At 39.7% G+C, this 21,539-nt stretch overlaps 1 protein-coding gene across 4 annotated transcripts in view; it reads left to right on the top strand.

The window, feature by feature from the left end:
* The first annotated feature begins 1,310 nt into the window (after nucleotides 1-1,310).
* Nucleotides 1,311-21,539, top strand: part of RALBP1 (ralA binding protein 1) — a 60,776-nt gene continuing 40,547 nt past the window's right edge. For 2 of the 4 annotated variants that reach the window (XM_046025004.1, XM_046025002.1), the window contains exon 1: nucleotides 1,842-1,978. The gene's annotated coding sequence lies outside the window, so the exon portion shown is untranslated. Of the gene's footprint in view, nucleotides 1,461-1,841; nucleotides 1,979-21,539 lie in introns of those variants that run through there. The other 2 variants (XM_046025005.1, XM_046025003.1) reach the window with 2 other exon arrangements.

The raw sequence follows: 21,539 nt of genomic DNA, 5'->3' as shown, positions 1-21,539 counted from the left end.
TCTTGTTCATTGCTGAGACAGGAATCTGAAACCTCCAACCACAATTGAATAATCAATTTGTCCTTTCAGTTCTTATGATTTTTGTTTTACATGTATTAGAATTTCCTTCCTTTTTAAAGCTAATATTGAACATGCTAATAATTGGTAATTTAAGTGCTCAAAGCACTGTACAAGAGCTATACAAACCTTAGTGTCTGAAACTGAAACCAGAGTCTTCATGCTGTCAGCTCTTGCTTTCTCTTCCTTCCCACCCCACCCTTCCCTCCGGTTTTGGCCTCATTTATTGGCACTGCAGAAAAGACTATGTTGTGAAGAACATGGCCATCAGCAGTTACCTCAATAAAAAGTTTTCCCCCCCCCCCTCCCTTTTCTGTGTCCATACAGCGATTGGATTCAATAATTGGGTCCAGTAATTGAGCCAGTGGCTCAGTAATGCCCCACTCAGGTCAGTGCCTATCCCTTGGCACGTCTAGTGTTGCTGGAAGTAAAGTGTATTATTAACTGGCATTGTGACATGCCCATCTCAGTGGTTAGAGGACACTTCTTTTGCCAGAGGGGTAAAAAGAAAGCTCCTCAAACAGTCAGAAAACAATGGCTTGTACAGACCATGCTGGTATCTAATTGCAGGAGGCTCTTCAAAGCCAGGTTGAGGGGGCTGAGTAGAAATTCGGGGTGTACAAGGGAGAGACCTACTGTCAGATCTGTCAGCTTCTCCGCGAGGTATAGCGGCAGGACAGATGAGTAGGTTAATCGACATTATACAATGACGTTCTGAAGAGAGTATTGCATGTAGGAATGGAAATGATTGGGAACGGCATTTATCTCAAATCGTATCTTTCCCCTAATAATCAGCCAACTTTTATAAAACGAGAACACTTCAAAAGACCCGATTTCCAGTCATGCAATTAGCAGAATAATTCTTCAAGTTTTGCTTAGGATTCCTGGGGGAAATTTAGTTATTTTCAGCCTTTTCCACGATTCAGTTATTTCTCTTTGCAACCTAAACGTGTGGCTAGGCTGTTTTAATTCAGGTGTTCCTTTGCAATTGTTGAGCCAGAGAGGGCGGTGGAAGACAGCCCAGCAGGCCAGCTCGAACCGGGGGTTGCCCTTGTCAATACCCATTTCAGGAATTCTCAGCGGGGTCGCGACACAGAGTTTTATGTAAGTTTCCCCTCAGCGGCTCAAAGCGCTTCCTTTAAGGAAAGCCCACAGCAAGAGTCCCCACCCCAAGCAAGATTCCCCACCCAGTCCAAGGCCGGGAAGATGCCCCACCCAGCGGCCGGCCAGGCGGGCCTCCTAGGCTGGTTTAACTGGTTAAGAAGACCGAAGCCTGCTAGCACTAAAGCTCTGCACTTCGGGAGCTGAGGAGCAGCCGGCCAGAACGTGGAGTGGAAAGCTCTTTCCTCTCAAGACCAGCACAGGCGACGCCCTCAAGCCGTCTTCACTGATACTCTCTCCGGGTAGGTGTTACATCCCACCCAGTCCCCCAAGACCAGGAACTGCGCAGGCGCCCGCTAAGCCCTAGCGCGGTGCATTCTCTCGCGCGCTCCCTCAGTCTCCTCAGCGAGCCTCTGGGCCGAAGGAATCGCGGTCCTTCCTGGGTGTTGTAGTGTCCTTCCACGACGAAGGGTCCTCACGTAAGTGGGGCGCTGGGTGTCCGAGAACTACGCCTCCCAGCATGCTGCGCGCGAGGGCACAGGGCGTTTGCCCTTGACGGCTTTAGCCGTCAGCGAAGAGAGGAGGACCCGGGAAGCCGGCAGCGGCGGGAGGAGGGAATGCGCGTGCGCGTTGGGCCGGCTCGTCGCGTTCTGTCCCAATCATTGTAAACAGGAGGAGGCTGGGGCGGGGTGGGAATGGGTCGCCCGAGGCCGGCTAGAGGCGCAGCGCAGGAGGCGCCTACGGTGGCTGCGGCGGCACCGTGAGCGCGAGGCGGTGGCGGCTGAGGCGGGGGCGGGCTGTCGCGCGGCGGCGGGCACAGGTCAGTGGCGGGCAGCGGTGGCGTGCGGGGGTCGTGGCGGTGCCCCTCGCGTGCCCGGGAAGCTCTCTCCGCACCCATCTCGCAAGCGGCTTCTGTCAGGCAGCGTGCGGGGCTGGGCGCTCGCCGCGCGCGGAGCTGGAGTTGGGGGTGGGGGGCGTGGCTGCCCCGAGTGCGGGTTCATCCCGGGCAGGCTTCTCCCCAGTTCTGGCCCTGTTGCCGGCCGTTCCTCCTCTTGCCGGCCGGGCCGCCCTCGTGGCATCCGCATTTGTGATTTGGTGCTCGCGGGGTCCGGAGGAGGAGAGTCGGGAACCGGGCCCCTCCCCACTTGAGTCTCCAGGCCTTAGGGCAGCTCTTGGGCACCGGAACGGGGAAGAGAGGACTGTCTTTTATATAATCACTATTTTTTAAATCGCACCCGGAATATTGACCCGTCTCCAGAACTTGCCCGGCGGACTAGGAAAAGGCTCTTGATGTTTGCCACCGCTGGCACGGAAGCAGTAGGGGCTCCTTTGGGTGCTGCGGTCTTCCGTTCAGGTTTCAGTGCGAATGGGCGGACAGATCTGGAGTTGAGAATTCTTTTTACAATTCATTTTCAAGTATGTTTGTGATAAAATGCTCTTATTGAGGTGACCTTCCCCCCCCTTTTACAAATTTCTCGTTATGAGAATGAAACAGGTCTTAACAAAAATATTCCACACCCCAGTCTTAACCTGAAATAATTACGGTGTTTCCAGTTTTGGGATTCATTACTTCAGAGCCTCCCTCTTGATCAAGCAGCTTGTTTCTTCTAAGGCCTAGTAGAGTTCTTGAAAATAATTAAAATGTTAACTCGAGATACTTTGTGCGTTGTAGGAGGAATACAGTCGTTTGGACGTGGAGTTCACACACCATCTAGCCTCATTAGAAAAGCTTTCACTGGGTATTTTGTAGAGTGGAGTGGGCATGTTCACATGCTGCAGCACTTTCGGTAGCATTCCATCATACTTGGCAGTTATTCATAAAGTATTTAAGTGGGGATAAGGAGCAAGCTCAGTTTTGGTTTGGTGGTTATGGAGGCAGCACTTCTAAATGAAAAAAATGGGTCTGTGAATAAGAAAAGTAACCTCACTTGACGCCTTCCTAGTTGTCTTGGTGATTTGATAGTTCCTTTCTGAGTGTCTTTCTGAAAATGAGTAATTGCTGTAAACTATACTGGCAGTAGGAGAGGTAGGAAGGAAGTTAGAGTGGTCGTCACTTTTCAGAGTGACCTATAGATTTAAGTGGGATAGACTTAGTTTAACAGTAACCACTGAGAAGTAATTCTTTGAACAAAGTATCTTGAAGCAGTGTTACATAACTTAATTTGCGTTCTCTTCAAATTGTATCTCTCATTGTAGATCTAATTTAGAAAACCAGAAGTGTTATCAGAGAATGAATATTAACTTTAATTTGTACACTTGTATTTGCACAGCTGTTTGCTCGGAAAGGGGGCATTAGGTTCGAATGTAACCCAAAAGTATGTTCTTTTTCAAAAGAAAATTCCTGATAGAAACTTAAGTTAGCATGTTTGGAAGGAATAAGGAAGAACATGGGTCATTTAGAATAGAGGAGTTACTGTGTAGCAGGTACTCTACTTGCTGAAGAGGATTTACAGATGGATAAGGCAGTGCCCCTGCTTTCTGGTGATAAGGCTTTATCTTCTACTTGAACTGTTTGCAAGTACAATATGTTTTTAAGATTACTTTGGAGAAGGTGTGGGGGCAGAGAGGGTGTACAAAGGAGATAGTGATCAGTTTCTTATGGGGAGAGAAGGAGAGATTGAGGAAGTTGGCAGTGGAAAGGAAAAGTATGTGGAGGGGAAGACTACAGCAAGAATGGCCATTTAGGTAGAAGGAACAGTGTGAGCAGAAGCACGGGAGTCTGAGGTTCCGTAATGAATTTCACGATCTGGAGGTGTAGCTAGTAGGCAGGGGCCAAATTATGAATAGTCTTTTTTTTTTTTTTTTTCGTGAATAGTCTTAAACACAGTTAAAGTAGTTTCAACTTTTATCTTGTAAGCCAATACAAGTCACTGAGACAGGATAAAGAAAACAGAAACCTAAGCCAGCTGAGCTCATTTTAACTTCCTGCTGTGTGTGACATTAGGTACTTTATGCTTTGTGTGTTAAACTTGAAGGTTTAGGCATGACAAAGGCAGAAAATGAGGGAACCGGGCACCTGGGTGGCTCAGTTGGTTAAGCAGTTAAGCGTCTGCCTCCAGCTTAGTCATGATCCAGTCCCCTATTGGCCTCCCTGCTGAGCAGGGAGCCTGCTTCTCCCTTTGCCCCTTCCCTCACCCCTCTCCGCAAGAGTGCATTCCTCCTGTTTGTGCTCTCTTGCTCGCTCTCTGTCAAATACATAAATAAAACCTTAAAATTAAAAAATAAATGGAAAGAAAATGAGGGAGACGAACCAAAGGCAGAAGGAAAGCTGGACGTGATTAGAAAGAGCATAGAACACTTTGAAAAGCCAGAAGTCATTCTCTGCAACTACAGCACTGGGTTTATGGTGGTAAGTAGCGCAAGATGAGGCTGCACAGATAGATCTTTGAGAGTCGCTTGACATTCTAAGGTTTCTGGAATTTTTCCCCTATAGAAGTAGTAGAATTTATGAATTTTTTTTAAAAGATCTTATTTATTTATTTGACAGAGATCGCAAGTAGGCAGAGAGGCAGGCAGAGAGAGAGAGGAGGAAGCAGGCTTCCCGCTAAGCAGAGAGCCCGATGTGGGGCTCGATCCCAGGACCCTGGGATCACGACCTGAGCCGAAGGCAGAGGCTTTAACCCAGTGAGCCACCCAGGCTCCCCCCCCTTTTTTTTTTTGAGTTTATGAATTTTAATCAGGAAAGAGTCATGGTAAAGTTTTCCTTTTAGAAAGATTGTTCTGGTATTGTAGAGTGCAGATTTCAGAAGGGGTGGAAGAAGATCAGGAGGGTGCAGAAAGGTAGAAGGTAGCTCTAAACTAAGATAGAGTCGGGGATACAAAGGGGTAGTTTGACGGAAGGTACAATTCATAGGATTCAGGTGTGGTTGGATTTTAACTTGGGTCATTGAATAAGACAGTGGTAGAGTACAGTTGGTCCTTTAACAATGTGGGGGTTAGGGGTGCTGACTCCCCTTGTAGTCTAAAATGCATGTATAACTTTTGACTCTCCCCAAACTTGCCTACTAGTAGCCTACTGTTGACTGGAAGCCCTACAGATAACATAAAGTCAATTAACACATATTTTACATGTTACGTGTTTTATATGTATTCTTACAATAAAGCTAGAGAAAAGAAAATGTTACTAAAATCATAAGGAAGAAAAAACACGTTTACAGTACAGTACTGTATCGAAAAATGACCACATCTGAATAGCCCCACACAGCTCAAACCTATGTTGTTCAAGCATCAACTCTGTACTGAGACAGGGACTTACTTGAGCAAGAGGAGCAAGCTTGGCGGGGAGGGACAGTATGTTAGCTTTTGGATATATCGAAAAAGAGTTGTCTATGAAACCTCCAAGTGGAAAGCAGCTACAGAGTTGGGTGTGTGGATCTGGAGTCGAAGAGAGAGGTCTTGCTGTGAGAGTCAGCAGGCTGTATTATAGGTGGTAGCTGAAACCTTTGATTTACATAATAACATGTAGGAAGAGTTTACCCATGGAGAATAGTTCTGGAACTAGACAATGGAGAACATTTACAGTGAAATTGAGTAAGAAGACCTGGGAAGGGAAATTCCTAAGTTTTTAGAGATGCAGAGAAATCATGAGAAAATGTCATAGAAGCCAAAATAGCATCATTTCAAAAAGCTATGCTTTGCAACCAACTCTCCAGAAAAACATAAAAATTTTTGAAAAAGGAAGCTGTACTTCAAATGCTCCGAGAACTAGAGTAAAACAAGGATTATTAGGAGTCTGTTCAATCTGATAACTAAGTAAGAGCAGTTTTGTAACATTCTACCTAATGCTACCATGTGGGGAAGGAGCTCGTTTCTTTGAATTGAGGAGTTGATGAGGGATCAGAGAGTGAAGAAAGTAAATGTGGATTAGTTCAAGAATAACACATTTTAGCTGTGAAGGGAATAATGCAAAGAGTTGTTAGCAGATGATAAAAAGGGTTAGTGATTTTTAACATGACAAAGACTTGAGTCTGCTTTTTTTCTTATGACAGTTTAATTGAAATGTAATTTGTATAATGCAAAATTCATCCTCAAACTGTACAATTCAGTGGTTTTTAGTATATTTGCAGATTTGTGCAGCCATCTCCATAGTAAACTCTAGAACATTTTCATTACCTCAAAAAAGAAACCTTTACTCATTATCAGTCACCATTCTTTCTCCTCCCACCCATTAGCAGCCAGTGATCTGCTGCTGCCTCTGTATTTGCCTATTCTGGACATTTCATATGAATGGAATCACATAGATGATCATTTGTGACTGTCTTCCTTTACTCAGTGTACTGTTTTCAGGGTTTATCCATATTACAGCATATATCAGGACTTCATTTGTTTTTATTGCCAAATAATCTTCTGTTGCCTGGTTACACCATGTTTTGTTTATCCATTGATCAGTTGGTGACTATCTGAGCTGTTTCTACTTTGTGGCTTTTGTGAATAATGCTGATATGAATATTCATGTACAAGTTTTTCTGTGGCTGTATGTTGCTCCTAGGTGTATACCAAGGAATAGAATTGCTGGATCATAGGGCTACTCTTAACGATTAACATTTTGAAGAACTGCCAAACTATTTCCCAAAGCAACTGCACCATTTCATTATGCAGTGTAAGGAATCTGATATCTCCACATCTTTACCAATACTTATTATTTTATGGCTTTTAAAATTTTAGGTATTCTAGTGGGTGTGAATTGGTATCTCATTGTGGGTTTGATATGGTGATGATGACCATCTTTTCATGTGCTTGTTGGTCATTTGTCTATATTCTTTGGAAAAATATCTATTCAAATTCTTTGCCTATTTTAAAATTGGATTTGTCTTTTTGCTGTTGAGTTTTTTTAAGAGTTCCTTTATATATTCTAGATGCTAGACCCTTATCAGAATATGATGTGCAAATATTTTCTTCCATTCTTTAGATTTCTCTTTTTACCTTCTTGATGATACCCTCTGATATACAAAGTTTTTAAATTTTGATGAAATACAGTTTATCCATTTTTTTCTTTTGTTACTCATGATTTTGGCGTCATATCTAAGAATCCATTGTCGAATCCAAGGATGTGAAAATTAACACTGTACTCTCTTCTGAAAGTTTTTTGTTTTAGTTTTTATATTTAGGTGTTGATTCATTTTGAGTAAAATTTTTGTGTATGGTTTGAGATATGGGTCCATTTTCTTGCATGTGGACATTCAATAGTTTATTCCCATCTGTTGAAGAAACCATTCTTTTCCCATTGAATAGTCTTGACACCCTTGTTGATATATCAGGTGACCATAGATGTTTGGATTTATTTCTAGACTCTCCAGTCGATTCCATAGGTCTCAATGTTTATACTAATGCCAGTACTACATTGTTTTGGTTACTCTAGTTTCGTAGTACCTTTTGAAATCAGGAAGTGTGCATTTTTCCACCTTTGTTCTTTTTGATTATTTTTTTGTGGCTATTTAGAGCCTTTTGCAGTTCCATATTAAACTGAGGATCAGCTTTTCCATTTCTGCAAAAGAGATTGTTCTAGTGTGTAGATATGGAGTTTATTTTCTGTCTTCATCTTGTATCCTGTAATTTTGTCAAATTCATTTATTAGCTCCAATAATTTCCTAGTAGATTTTATCGGGTTTTCTGTGTAAGATCATGTCATCTGTGAATGAATAGAGACAGTTTTACTTCTTCCTTCCTTCCTTTTTTTTTTTTTTTAAAGATTTTATTTATTTATTTGACAAACAGAAATCACAAGTAGGCAGAGAGAGAGGAAAGGAAGCAGGCTCCCTGCTGAGCAGGGCTCCATCCCAGGACCCTGACCTCAGCCGAAGGTGGAGGCTTTAACCCACTGAGCCACCCAGACGCCACATACTTCTTTTTTTCTGATGTGAATGCATTTTATTTTATTTTAAAGAAAATTTTAAGAAGAAGAGAATATGCATATGAATAGGGAGAGGTGGTGGCAAAGAGAGAAGCAGACTCCCCGTTGAGTAGGGAGCCCATTATGGGACTTGATTCCAGGACGTGGAGATCATGACCCGAGCTGAAGGCAGATGCTTAACTGACTGAGCCATTCAGGCTCCCCTGCATGCATTTTATTTATTGATTAATTGCCATCGCTTGTACTTCCAGTTCGGTGTTGAACAGAAGTGGCAAGGGCAAACCTCTTTGTCTTGTTCCTGGTCTTAGGAGGGAAAGTTTCCAGTCTTTCACCATTAACTGTAATGTTAACTGTGGGTTTTTCACTGATTGCCTTTATCAGTTGCCGTCTATCGTTAGTTTGTCAGACGTTCTGCTAAATGTTAATTTTTTTTTTCTATTTATTGATTTTCAGTGTCATTTCATTGTGGTCAGAGAATATACTTGTGTGCTTTCAGTCTTACAAACTTTGTTCAGGTTTGTTTGTGGCGTAACATATGATCTGTTTTGAAGAATGTTCTAAGTTTGCTTGAGATGAATCTGTATTATGCTGTTGTTGAGTGGAGTGTCTGTTGGTCTAGTTTCTTCAAAGTATTGTTCAAGTTTTCTCTTTCCTTATTGGTATTTTGTCTAGTTGGTTTATCCATTGTTGAAAGGGGGATATTGAAGTCTTCAACTATTATTGAACTGTTTTTCCTTTCAATTTAGTCAGGTTTGGTTTTGTTTTGTTCCATGTCTTTTAGGGTTCTTTTATTAGGTGCATGTACATATATAGTTGTTACCTTGTTGACAAACCTACCCTTTTATCATTCTATAATATGCTTGTCTCTTATAATAGATTTGTCCTAACATTTATTTTGTTTGGTATTAGTATAGTCTGTCATCCCAGCTCTCTTTTGGTTACTGTTCACATGAAGTATCTTTTTCCATTCTTTTCATTTCTTTTTAAATTAAATCAAATTTTAAATATTTTTTATTTATTCATTTGAGAGAGAGAGAGCGTGTGCATGTGTAAGAGAGAATGAGCAGGGGGGAGGGTCACATGGAGAGAGACAAGCAGACTCTGTGCTGGGCAGGGAGCCCGATGCAAGGTTTAATCCCAGGACCCTGGGATTGTGACCTGAGCTGAAGGCAGATGCTCAACTGAGTCACCCAGGCACCCCCATCCTTTTACTTTCAACTGTGTTTTAGAACTTGAGTCTCTTGTAGGCAACATATAGTTGGATCTTTAAAAAAAAAAATCTGTTTCACCACTATCTGCCTTTTAATTTTGGGACTTTAACCCATTTACCTTTAAAGTAATTACTGATTAGGAGCAACTTCTGACCCATTGGTGTTTGCCTTCTGTATATTTTATATCTTTTTTATTCTTCAATTCTTCCATTAGTGCCTTCTGTATTTCTTTGCACTGTATTATTTTAAATCTTTATATCTTATTTACTATATATTTTTGAGTTATTTCTTAGTGGTTGCCCTAGGATTACAATTAACATTTTCATTTGTAATAGTCTGGTTCAGATTAATACCAGTTCAGTTTCAGTGGTGTATAAAAACTGTACTCCTAAAAACAAACAAACAAGCAAACAAACAAACAAAAAACTGTACTCTTGTAGCTCTACTCCCCCTTATGGTGCTTTTGTCACAAGCCGTATCTTTATACATTGTATGCCCATCTGATTTAAAATTGTTGCATTATGCAGTTGTCATACAAATCAAAAAGGAGAAAAGAGATACAAATAACAAATACATTAAACTTTTTAAAAAATATTTTATTTATTTGAGAGAGGGAGAGAGAGAGCGTGTGCATGTGTGCACAAGTGGGGGCGGGGCAGAGGGAGAGGGACAAGCAGACTCCCTGCTGAGCATGGAGCCCGATGCAGAGCTTGATCCCAGGACCTTGAGATAATGACTTGAGTTGAAGTCAGACACTTAACTGGCTGAGCCACCCAGGCGCCCTGGAAAATACATTTGTACAGTGTTTCGAAATTGATATGTCTTTTATATTTTCCTGGGTGGTTACTTTTTTTTTTTTTTTAGCGATTTTACTTATTTATTTGACAGAGAGAGACACAGCGAGAGAGGTGACACAAGCAGGTGGAGTGGGAGAGGGAGAAGCGGCCTCCCAAGGAGCAGGGAGCCCAACACAGGGCTTGATCCCAGGACCCTGGGATTGCAACCTGAGCTGAAGGCATACACCCAAGACTGAGCCACCCAGCCGCCCCTCTATGTAGTTACTTTTACCATTGTTCTTTATTTCTACATATGGATTCAAGGTACTATCTAGTATCCTTTCATTTCAGCATGAAGGACTCACTTTAGCATTTCTTATGGGGTAGACCCATTAGCAATGAATTCTTTCAGATTTTCTTTCTCTGAGAATGTATTGTTTTTTTTTTTCGTTCAGTTGTGAAGGATAATTTTACAAGATAAAGATTCTTAGTTGACAGTGTTTTTTCCTTCCAGTACTTTGATCATGTCATCCCACTGCCTTCTGGACTTTATGTTTTCTGATGAGAAGTCAGCTGTTAATAATATTGAGGACTCCTTGTATGTGATGAGTCATTTCCTTCTTGCTTCTTTCAAGATTCTCTGTCTTTGAACTGTTTGATGAAGATATGCCTCAGTGTGAATTTCATTGAATTTCTCCCACTTGGAGTTTGGTGAACTTTTTGGGTATATAGATTAATATATTTTATTAAGTTTGAGAAGTTTTTAGACAGTATTTCTTCAAATATTTTTGCTCTTTTTCTCCTTTTGGGACTGCCATTATACTTGGTGTGCCAGATGGTGTCCCACAAATCTCTTAGGCTCTCTTATATTTTCTTCATTAGTTTTTCTGTCTGATCCCCTGGCTGACATATTTCAATTGACTCATCTTTAAGTCAATTTAAGACACTGGTTCTTTGTCGTGTCTTCTCAAATCTGCTGCTGAGCCTATATAATGAATTTGTCATTTTAGTTATACTTTCTAACTCCAGGATTTCTATTTGATTGTTTTAAAAATAATTTCTCTCTCTTTATTAATAGTCCTCATCTGGTGAGACAGAGTTCTTATGCTTTCCATTAGTTCTTTAGACATAATTTCCTTTTGCTTTTGAACATTAATACAGATTTAAAGTCATTGTCCAATAAGTCTAATGTCTGGGATTCCTTAGGGAGAGTTTCTAGTGATTGCTTTTTTTTCTCTGTGTATGGGCTATTCCTTCTTGTTTCTTTACATGCATGTAATTTTTTGTTGAAATTGGACAATTTTGAATATTATATGGCAGCCATGGAAATTAGGCTCTTCTTTCCCCAGAGATGTTGCTCCTTGTTGTAGCTGTTGTTAGTTTGTTTAAGAACTTTTCTGAACTAATTTTGTAAAGTATCTATTTGTCATGTGTGCCCTTGAAGTTTGTATCTGTGTTGTGTCAGCTAATGATTGGACAGGTATTTCCTTAAACATTTGGTACCAAAAATGTCTCCCAGTATCTTCAGAAGGGTGTTGTGCTTCCTGTTGGAATATTTTATTCCTTCAGCACTCAGCCACTTTACAACTCTGGTTAGCCTTAATTTCCTGTTTGTGTAGAGGTCAGGGTCATCCAGAAGTAAGAGTGTAGGGACTTATGGGGTGGGATAAACTCAGTGAGATCCATATAGAGAGTCTTAATCAAACATTTGAAAAACAAAGAATCTTGAAAGAAACAGGAGTGAAGTGACTCCTCATATACCAGGAATCCTCAGTATCAGTTCCAGCTTCTTAGCCGAAATCATTGAGGCCAGGAGGTGGTGGGATGACACAGTCAAAGTACTGAAAGAAAAAAACTGTCAACCAAGGGCTGGCAGACTTCCTGAGCATGTGCACAGCCCTGGGCATACATGTTGTGTCCTAGATTCCCAGGAATCTGTTGAAGCTGTTTAAAGTCCTTATTTCTCAAAATACCTCATTGCCCAGCCTTTCTTTTCAAGGTTTTTGGTCAGTTTGTTTACACCAACTGTTACTCATTGGGTTAGGCAACAAAAACACATACAAGCAGAGAACGTCTGCTTGTATGTGTTTTTGACAAACATCCTTTGTGTCCCGTAGTAGCTTTAGCTTGTGGAATTCTGAGTTAGCAGCATTAGGTGAGCTAAAGCAAGACTTTTCATGTCTTTCAGGGAGCCGTAGATTGGTCAAAACAAATGATTTCAGTTTGTTTGTAAAGTGAGGTTTGTTTTGCTGTACCAGTATCAGGAATGTGGGCTGTTGTTTTCATATCTACCACTGATCTGGGGAGCGATTGGACGAGAGCGAGGAGAGCAGGTTAAATGCCACAGAGCTCTATGTTCTTACCAAGATTTAGCTGTTTTTCTTGAAAAAGTACCCTGGATTCCTACAAAATTTTGGTTAGTTTCTGATGTCTGGAAAAGTTGGTTCTGACAGTTTTTAGTTGTGTTTGCTGTTTCTTATGCCAGCATTTTGCCAACATTACTCTGTTTATTATACTGCACTTTTTTATAGGCTACCTTTATTAGTATAGTTCAAGTGAATTTCATATTTCATGTAGCATACAGTGGGTCAGTATATTCTCATAGTACTTTATTTTTCAAGGATTTTAGGTGTTTAAAGAGATTTAAAGAGTATAAATAAAGGTTTTTTGGCTGTTACAAACACTACAGTAACTACCCTTTAATTACATTTTTGCTTATTTTGTATATTTGAGGGTAAAGGTTTGATAGTGGAATTGCTAGGTAAGAATATTAATTTTTGATAGTTTTTTGCTAAGTTGCCCCTTTAAATGTATCAGTTTACACTTTTACCAGTAGTCTATGAGGGTGTGTGTTTCTTCACACCTTGCCATTATTGGGTATTAGACTTGTTCATCTTCAGAAAATTTATGATTAAGAAAGAGCATCTCTTTAATTTTCTATTCTTTCATTTTTAAAATAACTTTTTAAAAAAGATTTGTTTATCTTAGAGAGAGAGAGAGAGAGAGAGTGTGTGTGTGTGTGTGTGTGTGTGTGTAATGGGGAGGGACGGAGGGTGAGAAAGCGAGAGAGAATCTCAGGCAGACTCCCTGAGCATGGAGCCTGATGATGAACTTGATCTCACAACCCTGAGATCATGACCTTAGCCAAAAGTCAAGAGTTGGATGCTTAATTGACTGAGCCACCCAGGCACCTCCATTTTTAAAATGTCTTTTTTGTGTCTTTTGTGTTTATACTTTCTATCATGTTTTGTTTTTCTTTTTAAGGAAATTCCATAAAATATTTGTCATGTTCTAGGGGCGCCTAGGTGGCTTAGTTGATTTGGTGTCTGACTCTTGATTGCAGCTCAAGTGATCTCAGGGTTGTGAAATGGAGCCCTGTGTTGGGCTCTGTGCTCAGCAGGGAGTCTGCTGGATATTCTCCACCCCCCCCATTTGTGCAGTCTCTCAAGTAAACAAGTCAGTAAAATATTTGCTCTGTCTAGTAGTGCCAGTATTTTTTCCCAAGTTTCTTCTTGGCTTTTTAAATTTGTTTATGATGGGGCACCTGGATGGCTCAGTCAGTTAAGTGTCCGACTCTTGCTTTCAGCTCAGGTCATGATCTTAGGGTCATGAGCTCAAGTTCTGCATTGGACTTGGCGTTTAGTGGGGAGTCTGCTTGAGATACTCACTCCCTTTCCCTTCCCCTGCCTCCTGCTTGTGCATGTATGCTTGCTGTCTCTCTCAACATCTTCTAAAATATGTTAATGATTGTAGTAAAAGTATTAATGGATTTGTTTTTAAAATGTACTTAAGATTTTTTGAAGGGTTTTGAAATAGATAATCAAAGAGAAAAGGCAGGAAAAACTTTCTTTTTCATAGTCTTAAAAGGGGGAGAAATACAGTTTAGAAAATCTCAAGTTTTGTCCAGACATCTTTATGCCCTTGCTTTTTTATAGTTAAATAGCACAACTAAATATTGGCTAATATTACTGCTTCCTAAGTACCTACTGTATATGAGAAATTTCTTTTTTTTTTTTTTTTAAATCTTGGCAACAGCTTGCAAGATGTCAACATTCTTTTTTACAGATAAGAAAATCTGGTCCTTAAAAGGTGATGGCGTTCAGTCAAGAGGCATAGCTCTGTATGCCCATATGCTTCCTATTTATCAAATTATCTCTCTATCAGGGTATTTCCCAGTTTCCTTACAGAGAGAAGAGTGCCTGGGTGAGACAAATAATACAGTAGTGTTTTTCTCATACACATACAAAGAAAGATGTATGTAGACGTATGTATACTTTTAAGAAAGACTTATCTTAAAGAGAGAGAGTGTGCACACATGAGCAGGAGGAGGGGCAGAGGGAGAGAGAGAATCTCAAAAGACTCAGCACTGACTGTGGAGCCTGACTCAGGGCTTGATTTCATGAACCTGAGATCATGACCTAAGCTGACGTCATGGGTCGGTCACCCAGCCAACTGAGCTACCCAGGTGTCCCTAAATATGTACACATTCTATTCTAAACAGTTTCTTGTTTTTTTTTTAGATTTTTTTTTTTTTTTAATTTTAGAGAGAGAATGTGCAGTGGTGAGGGGCAGAGGGAGAGGGAGAGAAAGAATCCCAAGCAGACTCCCCGCTAATCGAGGAGCCTGATGCAGGGCCCAGTCACATGACCCTGGGATCATGACCTGAGCCAAAATCAAGAGCTGGCTGCCCAACCAACTGAGCCATGCAAGCGCCCTACTGTTCTAAACAGCTGTAATACATGGAGTGAGGGAATCTTTATTTTTTTGAGCACTTGCTGGGTGCCGAGTACTGGGTCTATTTATATTTGAGAGAAGTCCTTAAAATTGGTTGCCTTGAAAAGTTGTACAAATATTTAAAAATGAAGCTTTACATAAAAGGTTGTTGAAAACAAAAATACTAGTAAAACTCATTTTGGAATTGCTTACAGAGCTGCTACTGTGATGTGAGGAAGTGTGGCAGTTCATTATGAATTGAATGTTAAATTAATTCAAAACCACTACAAATCGAGAGGCAGATATTGTGACAGGTTGAGAATAAAGCTGCATACTATTGCCATTATTTAAAAATGGGTGTGTTTGTCAGTTATAGAAACAGTGGTTTTTTGTGACCAGGACTTACTTTCTTCCCAACTCCCCCTGCCCCGGACTTTCTTCCTAACCTTTTCATAAACAGAAATCTTTCATCAACCTGTCAATGATGGGTGCCTTTAGATAAATATAGTTGGATAAGGGGCTACTAAAGAGGAAAAAGAGAACTGGGAAAGAGGAGGAAAGAAAGCTCCCCTTCCCTGTACTGGGAAGAAGACTTGTAAGGAGGATTCGTAAATTATGACTGTAGTTTTAAGATGTTGGTAATTTTAAGTAGTTTTTTTCTGAAGTTGAAATAGCGAATCAAGAACTTTTGAATTTCTTCTTAAGAAGATTACAGGAAACAAAAGTGTGACTATAAAACTGGAGAAAAGACTCATTAAAGTCCACTTTTTTATCCTACTATCCTAACAAACAATGAAAAGCAGCAGATACCAACTTTTTCAACTTAAATTTAGCATTTTAAGAAAATGTATATTATGAGGGGCGCTTGGGTGGCTCAGTGGGTTAAAGCCTTTGTCTTCTGCTCAGGTCATGATCCCAGGGTCCTGAGATCAAGCCCCGCATTGGGCTCTCTGCTCAGCAGGGAGCCTGCTTCCCTTCCTCTCTCTCTCTGCCTGCCTCTCTGCCTGCTAGTGATCTCTGTCTGCCAAATGGATAAGTAAATTAAAAAAAATTAAAAAAAGAAAATGTATATTATGAGTATATTATAGTCTCAAATGTATATTTAATATATATTTATATTCTTATTTGGTATTTGCCAATTTAAATAATACTCTTATTTGATATTTCAGCATTAATATACGTTTAAGTGTGTGTTAAAGAATATATTATGACATTAAATTTAGCTTCCTCAGGTTTTCCTTATGTTACTTTTTTTAAATTAAAAGACTATTTTTAAAGCAGTGTTAGGTTCAGAGCAAAATTGAGCAGAAGACAGAAAGATTTCCCATACACCCACTGTCCCCACACATGGATAGCCTCCCCCATTATCAGCATCTCCCCTCCCCCCACCAGAGTGGTGCATGTTATACTTGGTGACCCTACATTGACACATCATAATCACCCATTCCATAGTTTACATTAAATCTCACTCTTGGTATTGTTCATTCTGTGGGTTTGGACAAACATATAATGACATGTATCTGTCATTATGGTATCCAGTGTTTTCACTGCCCTAAAAGTCCTTTGTGCCATTCCTGTTCTTTCCCTGCATCCTCCTCTCCCCCAGCCATAGCAACTATTGATCTTTTAGCAGTTTCCATAGCTTTACCTTTTCCAGAATGTCATGTAATAGGAATCAGTACAGTAAGTAGCCCTCTTAGGTTGGCTTCTTTACTTAGTAATAGGCACTTAAAATTCTTTGTCCATTTAAGATTTCACTCATTTATTTTTAGCCCCGAGTTCTATTGTCTGGATGTACCACAGTTTATTGTTCACTTACTAAAGGACATCTTGGTTGCTTTTAAGTTTTGGCAATTATGAATAAATGTAATTCTCTTAACCTAGCTGCCATAAACATCTTTCTTTTTTCTTTTTTTTTCTTTTTTTTGGAGACAAAAGGCAAGGGAAAGAAAGAGTGTGTGTGTGTGCACAAATGGGGTGGGAGGGGCAGAGGGCGAGGGGAATGGGGAAGGGACAAGGGCAGGGGAGAGAATCTCAAGCAGATTCCCAGCACTGAATAAGAATTCCTTTTGCTCCATATCCTTACCAGGATTTTTTAAAAAAATACTTTATTTACTTACTTGACAGAGATTACAAGTAGGCAGAGAGGCAGGCAGAGAAAGAGGGGGAAGCAGACTCCCCTCTGAGCAGATGTGGGGCTCGATCCCAGGACCCTGAGATCATGACCTGAGCCAAAGGCAGAGGCTTGACCCACTGAGCCACCCAGGCGCCCCCAGGATTTGGTTTTGTCAGTGTTTTGGATTTGGGGCATTCTAATAGGTATGGTTCTTTTCTTTCTTTCTTTCTTTCTTTCTTTCTTTCTTTCTTTTTTTGGTATTTTTTTAAGTTGAAGTATAAGTGACATATAACATCATATTTATCTCAGGTGTACAATGTAATGATTCCATATTTGTATATATTGCAAAATGATCATAAGAAGCCTAGTTAACATCCATCACTATACATAGTTACAAGAACATTTTTTTAAAGAAAAATAATTTTTTAAAAGATTTTAGTTATATGAGAGAGAAGGAGAGAGAGACAGGCTATGAACAGGGAGGGGGCAGAGGGAGAAGCAAATTCCCCCCTAAGCAGGGAGCCCGATGTGGGGCTTCATCCCAGGACCCTGAGATCATGACCTGAATCAAAGGCAGATGTTTAGCCGACTGAGCCACCCAGGCACTCCTAAAGAAAAATAATTTTAAAAAAGTCTAAATTTGTTTTATCAGGCTCATCAATTTACAATTCCCTAATGACATGACATGGAGCATTTTTCATGTTTTTCATTTATATATCATCTTTGGTGTCTTCTGGTCTTTTGTCTATTTTTAAATTGGTTTGTTTTCATATTGTTGAGTTTCAAGAGTTCTTTGTACATAACAGCCCTTCATTATATTGAAGTCCTTTATGGCTGTTTTCATTTTTGGTCTTAAGTCTCCTAATTTTTATGTTCACTCCCCCACTCTCCCTCCTTTCCCTCTCTTTTGCTTGTAAAGTATTAACTAAAGAAACTAAATTTTATGCCCTATAAATTTTGAATCTTAATGATTGATTAAGGTTTTATTTGCTTATTTTTGCAAGGCTGGTGTGTGAGTCCATCAGAGAGCACATTAAGGTGTGGTTTCTTTCTTTTTTTGTGTGAGATCTTAGCAGCCATTGAAAATCATTGCTAGTATCCATTTTTAAATTACTGATTAAGTGGTCATAGTCCTTCATTTCTTTATTAGGTGGAAAGTTTTGATCAAAAGAAACTTGTTGCATCAACACTTTGTATAGGAAATTCAGAATATATTTTCCCCCTTTATTTACCAGCTACTCTAAATAATGAGATGGTTCTCTACTATCCTTCAAAGTGACCAATGAGTTTTATTTATGAGTATCATTATGAACTCATAGATTTAAATATACTTGATATATTTTAGTTCACTGCAATTATTTTATTAATTTTTGGCCAGTGGGAGCATTTTCTAGTTGGCTTCTGAGTCTTTTCTTTTGACTTGATTCCAAGCATTTTTCATAACTTTTTACTTTCTTTTATGACATAATATTTCAGCCTCATCGTGTATATGTATCCTGCTCTTAGACATGGTGTCAGCCTAATGGGAATACCTAGTAGTTCCTTGTATTATGTTGTTAGATTCATACAACTTAAAAGCATGTGTATTTATGTCATGACAATTTAGTAGACATTTAAAAAAATACATATAAATTGAAAGAGAAAGTAATATTTTTATTTCACTCTTAAATAACTAAAATTAATGGTTTGCTTGTGCCTGCTGGATACTGTACATTTTAATACTTTATAACCAGATTGGACATTACCACTCTCATTTCTTGTCTTTTGTTGATTTTCACATGGTACTTTAAAAAAAATTGTGGCAGCTATTTCCCAGAATCCCACTTCACAAAGATATGTCACTGGAAAGAATGTCGCTCAACCTAATGCTGAAATTGAACTTCTTTTAGCTAGTAGTTTGTACAGTGTCTGACAGATGTTGGGTGCTACTGTTTGTCTCGAATTGAAAATACCCCATGGCTCCTGTATGACTTGGCTTATAATGCTCTGGGTGCCTCAGTGCACGATTTGGGAACTATAGGCTAGCTACTTTTGCCTAGTTTCTATTGTAACCAGTGGTGTGCATTTTAAGTTTATTGTTTTGTTTTATTTCTATTTTTGTTTTGTTTTGTTTAGTAATCTCTACACCCAACATGGGGCTTGAACTCACAACCTCCAGATCAAGAGTTGCATGCTCTTTTGACTGACTGAGCCAACCAGGTGCCCCCCATAGTGTGTGTTTTTTTAAAGTTATTGTTAAGTAAAGTTTGTTGGTCCTTCCACTCTCCAGTTGAGTTCTCATTTAAGATTTATTTGTGAGTAGATTATGTGATTATGAAATGTGGCAGGAAAGAGGCCTGTCTCCCCACGCCCCTTTAAAAATCCTTTTAAATATATTCTGTTTCTCTGTAAGTACCAAATGATATTTATTACGATTTTTTAAATGAGAAACCTTTTTTTCTTCTGTATTAGAGTTACAGGTAGTGATAGTACTTTTGATTTTGTTTAAAGACAATAGTCTAGTGTGGGTTTTTCCCTAATACTTACTAAACATACATACTCTTTGATTTGGACAGCTGTATGTAGGACTGAATTGTGTCCTTCCCAGTCTTTGACCTTGGAGGCAGAGGGTGGAATTACTTCCTGTATATTTTGGCTGTTCATTTGCTAACACCTGATATTCTAGTTTAGTCTATTCTGTTCTGTTCTTTTCCATTTCTTTCTTTCTTTCTTTCTCTTTTTCTCTCTTTTCTTTCTTTCTCCCTCCCTCTCTCTCTTTCTTTCTTTTTCAAGATTTATTTATTTTAGAGAGTGCACGAGTGGGGGAAGGGGCAAGGTAAGGGGGAGCAGACTCACCACTGAGAAGGGAGCCTGATGCTGGACTCAGTCTCAGGATCCTGAGGTCATGGTCTGAGCTGAAACTAAGAGTTGGACACTTAACCGACTGTGCCACCTGGGCACCTTAAGGGCACCTGACATTCTAATCCTCACAGTCTGAACTTGCACTTTCACTTTAAAATTATGCTTTTTATTTTATTATTATTTTTGATATTGAATCTAGTTGACAAATGTATTAGTTTCATCAGTATAGTGATTCTGCAAGTCTATATGTTACACTGTGCTCACCACAAGTGTGGCTACCATCTGTCACCACACAATGCTATTACAGTACCATCACTCTGTTCCCTGTGCTGTACCTTTCATCCCCGTGGTTTATTCACTCCATAACTGCAAGTCTGTACCTCCTACTCCTCTTTACTCATTTTGCTCATCTGCCCACCCCCTGCCCCTCTGGCAGCCATTAGTTTTGTTCTCTGTATTTATCAATCTGTTTCTTATGTTCTTCAGATTTTGATCTTATGTGGAGGTTGAGTTTACAGATTGCACTATGTCAATTTCCTGAATTAACTTTAGTTTCTTTTTGTTTTCTTGTCATTAGTTGTATGTTAGATGTCAGCATTGAAAAGGCATTCATACTTCCATTTTCACTGTAGTGAACTTCAGAATTTTACATTTTAAAAATTTTCTTTTACACATATGTCTTGGCTTAGGTATATTTTTATTTTTTTATTTTATTTTATTTTTGTCTTACGTATATTGTTTTAGTCAGTGACACTGAGAATGTTGGGAATCGGAGTGGAAGACATGAAATCATTATGTCATTCAGTGAATTTCTGTGAGTGGCACATGCAACTCTAATTAAATGTTTATTGGTTTGGATAAGCTCCTGGGGTTAGGGGAGAAACTAAAGATTAAGCCTGATAATATATAAGATGGATACAGAAAAGAAACAACAACTTACATAAAGAGTAAAGTCTCTATTAAAGTACAGGCCTAAACAAATGTTAGTAGACTTGAAAGGACTAATTATATAACAACTGAATTGCATGGCAGTTGGTCTTTGGGGATATGCATGAGAAATTATTGTCAAGCCTGTAAATGTAAATACTAGCTTGCATTTCGTGGCCACAGGTCATAAACCTCAAACGTGCTGTCATGCGAGGAATTTCACTGTTGATGATAATGAGCTCCTCTAAACTTTATCTGCTTCATCTGAAGGATTATATCTGTCCCATTTTGTTTATAAACTTAAATTATTTTCTTGGACAACAATATTCATATTTTAAGAGAAGTCCCTTTTTCTTTTCTTTCTTTCTTTTTAGTCTTTTAAAGATTTTATTAGAGTGTGTGTGTGTGTGTATATGTGTGTATGCGCGTGCGCGTGTGTGTACATGCAAGTTGGGGGAGAGGCAGAAGGAGAGAATCTCAAGCAGGCTGCCCACTGAGCATGGAGCCCGATGTAGGGCTCAGTCTCAGGACCCTGAGATCATGATCTGAGCTGAAATCATTCTCAGACACTTAACTGACTGAGCCAACCAGGTGCCCCTTTTATTTGATTTTAAAATAAGATTGGCAGTATTCCTTTTTGGTAAGACATGATTTTTCAAGTTTGTTTTTTTTTTTTTTTAAAGATTTTATTTATTTATTTATTTGACAGAGGGAGGTGACAAGTGGGCAGAGAAGCAGGCAGAGAGAGAGGAGAAAGCAGGCAGCAGGCTCCCTGTTGAGCAGAGAGCCCCATGTGGGGGTCGATCCCAGGACCCTGGGATCATGACCTGAGCCAAAGGCAGAAGCTGTAACCCACTGAGCCACCCAGGCGCCCCTCAAGACTTTTTTTTTTTTTAAAGATTTTATTTATTTATTCGAGAGAGCACGAGCATGAGGGGAGAAGGGTA

The sequence above is a fragment of the Meles meles genome, chromosome 12, assembly GCF_922984935.1.
Source record: "Meles meles chromosome 12, mMelMel3.1 paternal haplotype, whole genome shotgun sequence".
Classification (NCBI taxonomy): domain Eukaryota; kingdom Metazoa; phylum Chordata; class Mammalia; order Carnivora; family Mustelidae; genus Meles; species Meles meles.
Note: the sequence above shows the minus strand (reverse complement) of the source record. Positions and strands in the feature narration are given on the sequence as shown.